The sequence below is a fragment of the Aquarana catesbeiana genome, linkage group LG08 (genome assembly GCF_042186555.1).
Source record: "Aquarana catesbeiana isolate 2022-GZ linkage group LG08, ASM4218655v1, whole genome shotgun sequence".
Taxonomy (NCBI): Eukaryota; Metazoa; Chordata; class Amphibia; order Anura; family Ranidae; genus Aquarana; species Aquarana catesbeiana.
Window position 1 is genome coordinate 288,531,092 of NC_133331.1, and position 7,948 is coordinate 288,539,039.

Below are 7,948 nucleotides of genomic sequence, written 5' to 3' on the forward strand. Positions count from 1 at the left end.
CTGTTGAAGGTCCATTGAAAATCCCTTTTCCCCGGGACCCACGCGTCTGTGTTTATAATTATGGTCTTGATACTACTTGCTAGAAAACTGAGGCATGCTGGGAAGAGGAGGGGTTATCCTGGGCAGGCCTGCAATTTGTTTGCCAATATCCAATCCTGTAGGCAGCACCCAACAGTATCAGAATTCCTGCGTTCATCAATGGACTCCAAGAAAAAAATTCTATTATGAGTAGGAAAATTCCATTGTTTTGGCTATAGAGAAATCCCGATGGGTCATGATTTTTTGAAGTATCTCCTAGGGACTCCAGACGTACCTGTGTTCTCAGTCCCACCCACATGTCAGCCATAACACAGGCACACTATTGTCTTTTTTTGCATTCCTGGGACTGGATCGTCTTGCTGTCGGAGTTGGGAGGAAATATACAAAGCCAACAGGTGATTTGGCCTACAAGGCTCAACCAAAAACTGAAATCCCAATTTTGTGAGACTGACCCTTTAATATGAACATTCTTTTCGTGGTTTCTATGGTACTTGGCCATTTTGTGGCCCCTGATTAATGGAAAATCAAAGCTATCCATTGTTAGACACTTTTTATTATACAGCATGTAACACTGGATGTACATTGAGAGAAAAAAGTATTTGATCCCTTGTTGATTTTGTAGGTTTGCAAACTGACAAAGAAATGATCGATCTATAATTTTAATGGTCGGTTTATTTAAAAGTGAGAGACAGAATAACAACAAAAATCTCCAGAAAAATGCATTTCAAAAAATGTATAAATTGATTTGCATTTTAATGAGTAAAATAAGTATTTGATGCCCTATCAATCAGCAAGATCTCTGGCTCCCAGGTTTTTTATATACAGGTAACGAGCTGAGATTAGGAGCATTCTCTTAAAGGAAGTGCTCCAAATCTCAGCTTGTTACCTATATAAAAGACACCTGTCCACAGAAGCAATCAACCAGATTCCAATCTCTCCACCATGGTCAAGACCAAAGAGCTGTCCAAGGATGTCAGGGACAAGATTGTAGACCTACACAAGGCTGGAATGGGCTACAAGACCATCGCCAACAGCTTGATGAAAGGGTGACAACAGTTGGCGTGATTTTTCGCAAATGTCAGAAACACAAAATAACTGTCAATCTCCCTCGGTCTGGGGCTCCATGAGGGTGATGATTCAGAGGAGAATTGGGTGAAAGTGTTGTGGTCAGATGAGACCAAAATCGAGCTCTTTGGCATCAACTCAACTCACCATGTTTGGAGGAGGAGGAATGCTGCCTATGACCCCAAGAACACCATCCCCACCGTAAAACATAGAGGTGGAAACATTATGTTTTGGGTGTGTTTTTCTGCTAAGGAGACAGGACAACTTCACCGCATCAAAGGGACGATGGATGGGGCCCAGGTATCTTCAAATCTTGGGTGAGAACCTCCTTCCCTCAGCCAGGGCACTGAAAATGGGTCGTGGATGGGTATTCCAGCATGACAACGACCCAAATCACACGGCCAAGGCAACATACGAGTGCCTCAAGAAGCACATTAAGGTCCTGGACCTAGCCAGTCTCCAGACCTTAATCCTATAGAAATATGTGGAGGGAGCTGAAGGTTCGAGTTACCAAACGTCCGCCTCGAAACCTTAATGACTTGGAGAGGATCTGCAAAGAGGAGAGGGACAAAATCCCTCCTGAGATGTGTGCAAACCTGGTGGCCAACTACAAGAAACATCTGATCTCAGTACTTGGTGGCAAAATCCTTGTTGGCAATCAGAGTCATGTTTTGCGAAAGGGTCAAATACGTATTTCACTCATTAAAACGCAAATCAATTAATAACTTTTTTGAAATGCGTTTTTCTGGATATTTTTGTTGTTTTTCTGTCTCTGTTAAAATAAACGTACTATTAAAATTATAGACTGATCATTTCTTTGTCAGTGGGCAAACGTACAAAATCAGCGGGGGATCAAATACTTTTTTTCCTCACTGTAGTGTATTTTACTGCTTTTTTACCTCTATTTGCTCATGTTCATATTTTTTCAATAAAAAAAAAAAAAAATAGAACTATTTCACAATTAGTATGAATTTACATAAAACTCCGCTGTTCTGCCCACCAGCTGAAATCTCCTATCAGGCTGTCTCCATTGCAGAGAAGAGATGAACAGCAGGAGTGACCAACGTCCCATGTGATCTGTTGTCCCCTTTTAATTATCAATAGGCAGTTATGTTAACTGCATTTTTAAGAGAAAGCCTGGTCATATTTGGCCAGTTTTGTCAATATTTTAATGTTTACATGCTTGTAATTTGTTTGATGTCATTTTGATAATTTCTGGATTTTTACCAATAAATGTTTAATGCAGGGTGCACTCATAACACCAGATTCCTAGAGCACTGCAGAAGCTGTTTTCTTTCCGACTGGTTCTTTCTAATTGAAAGTCTGTATAGAACCACAGGGAGGGGAGAGGAGCGACTGCTCTGACTGTTTCAGCTTTGCGCGTAAACTGAGCTTCAGCTCTGATTCTGCGATTTATTTCCTCTCAAGCATTACATATATTGACCATTACAGTGCACCCGGAAAGTATTCACAGCGCTTCACTTTTTCCACATTTTGTCATGTTACAGCCTTATTCCAAAATGGATTAAATTGATTATTTTCTTAAAAATTCTGCAAACAATACCCCATAATAATAACGTGAAAGAAGTTTAAAATCTTTGCAAATTTATTTAAATAAAATCCCATGTACATAAGTATCACAGCCTTTGCTCAGCACCTTTTGCACCAATTACAGCCTCAAGTCTTTTTGAATATGATGCTACAAGCTTGGCACACCTATTTTTGGGCAGTTTCTCCCATTCTTCTTTGCAGGACCTCTCAAGCTCCATCTGGTTGGATGGGGGGGCGTCGGTGCACAGCCATTTTCAGATCTCCAGCGATGTTCAATCGGGTTCAAGTCTGGGCCACTCAAGAACATTAACAGAGTTGTCCCGTAGCCACTCCTTTGTTATCTTGGCTGTGTGCTTAGGGTCGTTGTCCTGTTGGAAGATGAACCTTCACCCCAGTCTGAGGTCCAGAGCGCTCTGGAGCAGGTTTTCATCAAGGATGTCTCTGTACATTGCTACATTCATCTTTCCCTCGATCCTGACTAGTCTCCCAGTTCCTGCCGATGAAATACATCCCCACAGCATGATGCTGCCACCACCATGCTTCACTGTAGGGATGGTATTGGCCACCACCACTGTATTGGCCACCACCACTCTTCCTACTGGCCACCAATTTAAGGGGCATTTTTCCCACTGATCTCCAATTACATGTTTTTAGCAGGGGTTTTCCAAGACCTAAAAAGCATTTCAAGGGATCCTCGGGGGTAAAAAAGTTAAGAAAGCTGGGGGTCATGCTGGGTGGACCTCAGCATGGTATTGAGATTCTTTTAAAAGCCCTCCCGTTATACCCTGGTGAGCTTTGTCTTTCGGCCCTGAAATGCCTGATTTGCCCGGCCAACCAAGTATGTTTAACTACCTTTCCTTGGCCCCACTTGGGAGTTGGATTACACCCCCTTCTTTCTTTTTCTTTTCTCTTCTCCCTTATCTCGCCCTTCTCTCTTTTTCCTACTCCCTCCCCCCCCCTTTTTTTTTTCTTTCTTCAGCCGCTGGTCACCCAGATTTCCATGGAGCTTGGACTGCCAGATAGTAGTGTCCCTTGTACCCAGTCTTTGTTAAGCTACCATGTACAGTCATTTTGGGTAACAGGGGTTCAATCTTTATTATAAATTCTCCTTTATGATGGTCTTGCTAACTGGGCTCTTTAACCATTTTGTTATTTATATGGTTAGTAGATTTGTCATATAGAGCCTTCTTCCGACGTACCTATGTATAGTGGTCCTGTGACTAGTCTTGGGGTTTTTTCTTTTTTTTTTCTTGATTTTATGTTCACATTTGTTCTTTTTGTAATTGCACATTGCTGTAATGTCTTTTGTTGCATTGAAAGATATTCTTTTTTCTCAATAAAAATTTAATATGGAAAAAAAAAGTTCAAGAAAGTCTGCCTCAGTACCTTGGCATGCCATTAAAAATGAATGGCACCACACTGCATGTAACATGCAGGGTTGGGACAAGGGGTGTCCTGGGCACTGTGATATCATGAGATGGGGGGCGTTGCAAGGAGATTAGGGGGAGGGGATTTGTGTTGGGAGGGGGTAATTGGGGGGGGCAGGGGGTAAGTATTCTAGGAGGAGAAATTTGGGGGATGTGTTAGGAGTGATGGTTTGGAGGATTTGTGTTGGGAAGGGGGATGGGGGAAGAGGGTTTGTGCTAGAAGAGGTGATATGGTAGAGGAGAACTTTTTTTTGGGGGGGAGGGTACTCAGGAGGGGACATTTGAGGGGTAGATTTGTGCTAGGAAGGGTGATTTTGTTTGCGAGGGGGGGTGTTATTTGTGCTTGGGGGATTTGGGGGGCAAAGATTTGTTCTGGGAGGGGGGAAGGCTGTGTACTTGGATGGGAAATTTGAGGGGAAAAGGATTTGTGCTTGGAGGTCTTGGATTTGATTTGGGGTGATTTTGTTTGGGGGGGGGGGCAAAGAATTGTTCTGGGAGGGGGGATTTGGAGTGGGTTAGAAGGCTTGTCTTTGGAGGGGAGATTTGAGGGGCAGAGGATTTGTGCTAGGAGGGATGATTTTGTTGGGGGGGGCATTTGTGCTGGGGGGATTTGGGGGGCAAAGATTTGTTCTGGGAGGGGGATTTGGAGTGGGGGGGCTGTGTATTTTGAGGGGCAGAGGATTTGTGCTAGGGGGGATGATTTTGTTGGGGGGGGCATTTGTGCTGGGGGGATTTGGGAGGCAAAGATTTGTTCTGGGAGTGGGGATTTGGAGTGGGGGGGGAGGCTGTGTACTTGGAGGGGAAATTTGAGGGGTAGAGGATATGTGCTAGGAGAGGTGTTTTTTTTTTTTTTGGGGGGGGGGGGGCATTTGTGCTGGGGGCCAAAGATTTGTTCCGGGAGGGGATATTTTAGCAGGGGGGCTGATTTGTACCAGGAGGAGGGGGAATTTATGCTTTGAGGGGAAGCATTCAGATTAGTGCTTTAGTGCTAAACATTGGGGGGGGGGTTGCTTACACATGCTCATACACCTTGCGGGGGGGGGGGGGGGGGTGCAGTTTGGGATGCTCGCCCTGGGCTCTAGATAACCTTGTCCTGACACTGGTAACCTGCATTCAGGTAATGCACCACATCATAGTGGAAGAGTGTTTTGGCCTTTACCATTCAGTCCGGGTTGTGATTTGCCATTCTAACAGGCACGTAGGTGGGCATGCCCAACAATGGGTGGATGCATCATGTCAAAGGGCTATTCTATGCCTGGTATCCACAGCAGCTGGACAGACTTTCATTAAAAATAACATAATAGATTTTCACTATAAAGGAAACCTGTCATTAAAGAAATAAACGGCCCCCTTGGCAAAAACTTACTGCCCAACAATTATGCTAATCCAGTAGCTCCAGCATCATCAGAACCATTTTCCTGTGAACAAGTACGCAGATCAGGAGTTTGAAGGCCACTTACCATATTTTATTGCGGGATCAGTACCTCTGACAGTATTGAAGTCAAAGAATCAGCATGGCTGCCCGTCGGCTAGTAGAAGCTGAACCTTGGCCGCAGCCCCCCCTATTGTTCCTGTGACAAATCACAACCTTTTCATCTGCATTTAAGGAGATGACTCCATCAAAAACACACTTTTTGTATCTTCTGTTTATTTTTCCAGTTTAAAGTTTTTCAAAGTTGCGTTGAACCATAAAAAAAAAAAATAGAATATATACCGATCCGCCATAACCTTAAGACCCCCCCACCACAATCTGTCAAGGCATGGACTCAGGGCCATCTTTAAGGCGGGGCAAAAGGGGCAGCTGCCCTGGGCCCAGTCATTTTTGTAGGGCCCAATGCAGCTTCTTGAGCCTGGCATAGGTGTAATATCATGGGTTCACTCCTAGCTATGGGGGCCCATGCGACCTCCCTGTCATCAGTGTAGCTGAGCGATCTCCCCTCCCACCGCTGCACAGGGCCACTACGGGTCTCTGATCGACTGTGTTGACAGGAGGTGCAGCTGCGGGTTGTCTGGGTGCTCGCAACACGCTCGCCTTCCCCTCCTGCTGTCAGCCGTGGGCTTTCTCTAATCGCTACTTGTTCTTCCCTCTCTGGCTAAGCAGAACAAGCAGCCAATCACAAGAGGCTCGAGGGGCATCATGGGACAGGTAGTCCCAAGAAATGTACTGTTCACTAAAGTCCATGGGACCTGAACTATATTCTGCTTTTAAAGGAGGAGGAAGCAAGATTTACCAGGGCAAAAAATTCACCATGACAGTGCAGTGTTCTGGGGGAGTTTCGGGGGGGAACTGTACCACAGGTTCCTCTCACTGACAGATAACCAAACAAGTACCATGTGGGGGAGACTGCAAGAGCGAGATGACCGTGTTGCCAAGCCACTGCCAGGATACGGACCTTGCTGCACTGCCTACTGTGGTCATCATGGACAACCCCAGACACCTGATTGAAGGGACCATTGCTGCTGTGTCACTGAATCTGGTAAGAGGGCTTTGCAGCCGCTACTTGCTACCACCAGTAGAGAATGAGGCATTGGGAACTACTTAACCAGCTACCAAATAGCTGTGGTACCAGTGGCAGAACTCTCAGGATCGCACTTGCGACCGGGCACCGGCGTTCCCCCACTGTGGGGGGCCCCAGATGGCAGGAAAGGGGCCCGCTGGAGAACATACCAGGGACAGATTGCCCTCTCCTCCCCCAGCATTGATCAGGTGGCTCCCACTAGAGTACTGATTATCCCTGAGGCATTGCCGCTAGTAATAATCGCATTTAAAATCCTGCAGGCTGGTTGTACCCAAGTTGATCGATCGATCAACTTGAGTACATTTAGCCTTCCCATACATGGTTCAAATCTTGCCCGGTTCCTGCTGGACCGGCTGAGATTTGAACCATCTATGGCCAGATTTAGTCAGGCTGCACAGTGGACTGGACAGAGATATGTGCCGTGGCAGCTACTGAGTTGAGATAGTAGATCCCAGGGGAAGCACATGATAACCCTTTTAATGCTAGAAGATCCCTGCTGGAAATATGCATTTACACTAGAGTTCTGATAGCAAAGAAATGGTTAATCATACATGTCCAACACAGATCTGAAAAGGTTAATCATGCACTTCCAACTGGTAACTTCTCTGCCAGCAATAAAAGGATTAATTGTGTTCAGCTTCCCCTCACCTCCCCAGTCCATGGTGTGCAAGCAATGAGGAGATGATGTGCTGTAACCTTTAGCAACCAATCAGTGAGCCATAATGATGTGCTGTAACCTTTAGCAACCAATCAGTGAGTGGTAATGATGTGCAGTAATCTCTAGCAACTAGTGAGCAATAATGTTGTGCAGTAAACTTTTGCAACCAGTTAGCAGTAATGAAGTGCAGTAACATCTAGCAACCAATAAGTAAGCAGTAATAATGTGCAGTAACCTCTATGAACCAATCAATGAGTGGTGAGGATGTGCAGTAACCTCTAGAAAACAATCAAAAAGCAGAAATGATGTGCTGTAACCTCTAGCAACCAATCAGTATTGTGTGCTGTAACCTCTAGGAACCAAGCGCAATTGCTGCCTGATCTGCTGTAGTAAACTGATTTTTAGTCTAGCTGCTCTCAGAGCAGGTGGAGAGTGAAATTGCATGGGGGGGGGGCAAGAAAATGTTTGCCCAGGGTCCAATCAATATTAAAGACGGCCCTGCATGGACTGCAGTACTAGACCTCTGAAGGTATGCTGTGGTATCTGGAACCAAGCCGTCAGTAGCAGACCCTTTACGTGTTGTAAGTTGGGAGGTGGGGCCTCCATGGATCAGACTTGTTTATCCAGCACATCCCACAGATGCTCGATTGGATTGAGATCTGGAGAATTTGGAGGCTAAATTATTGTGT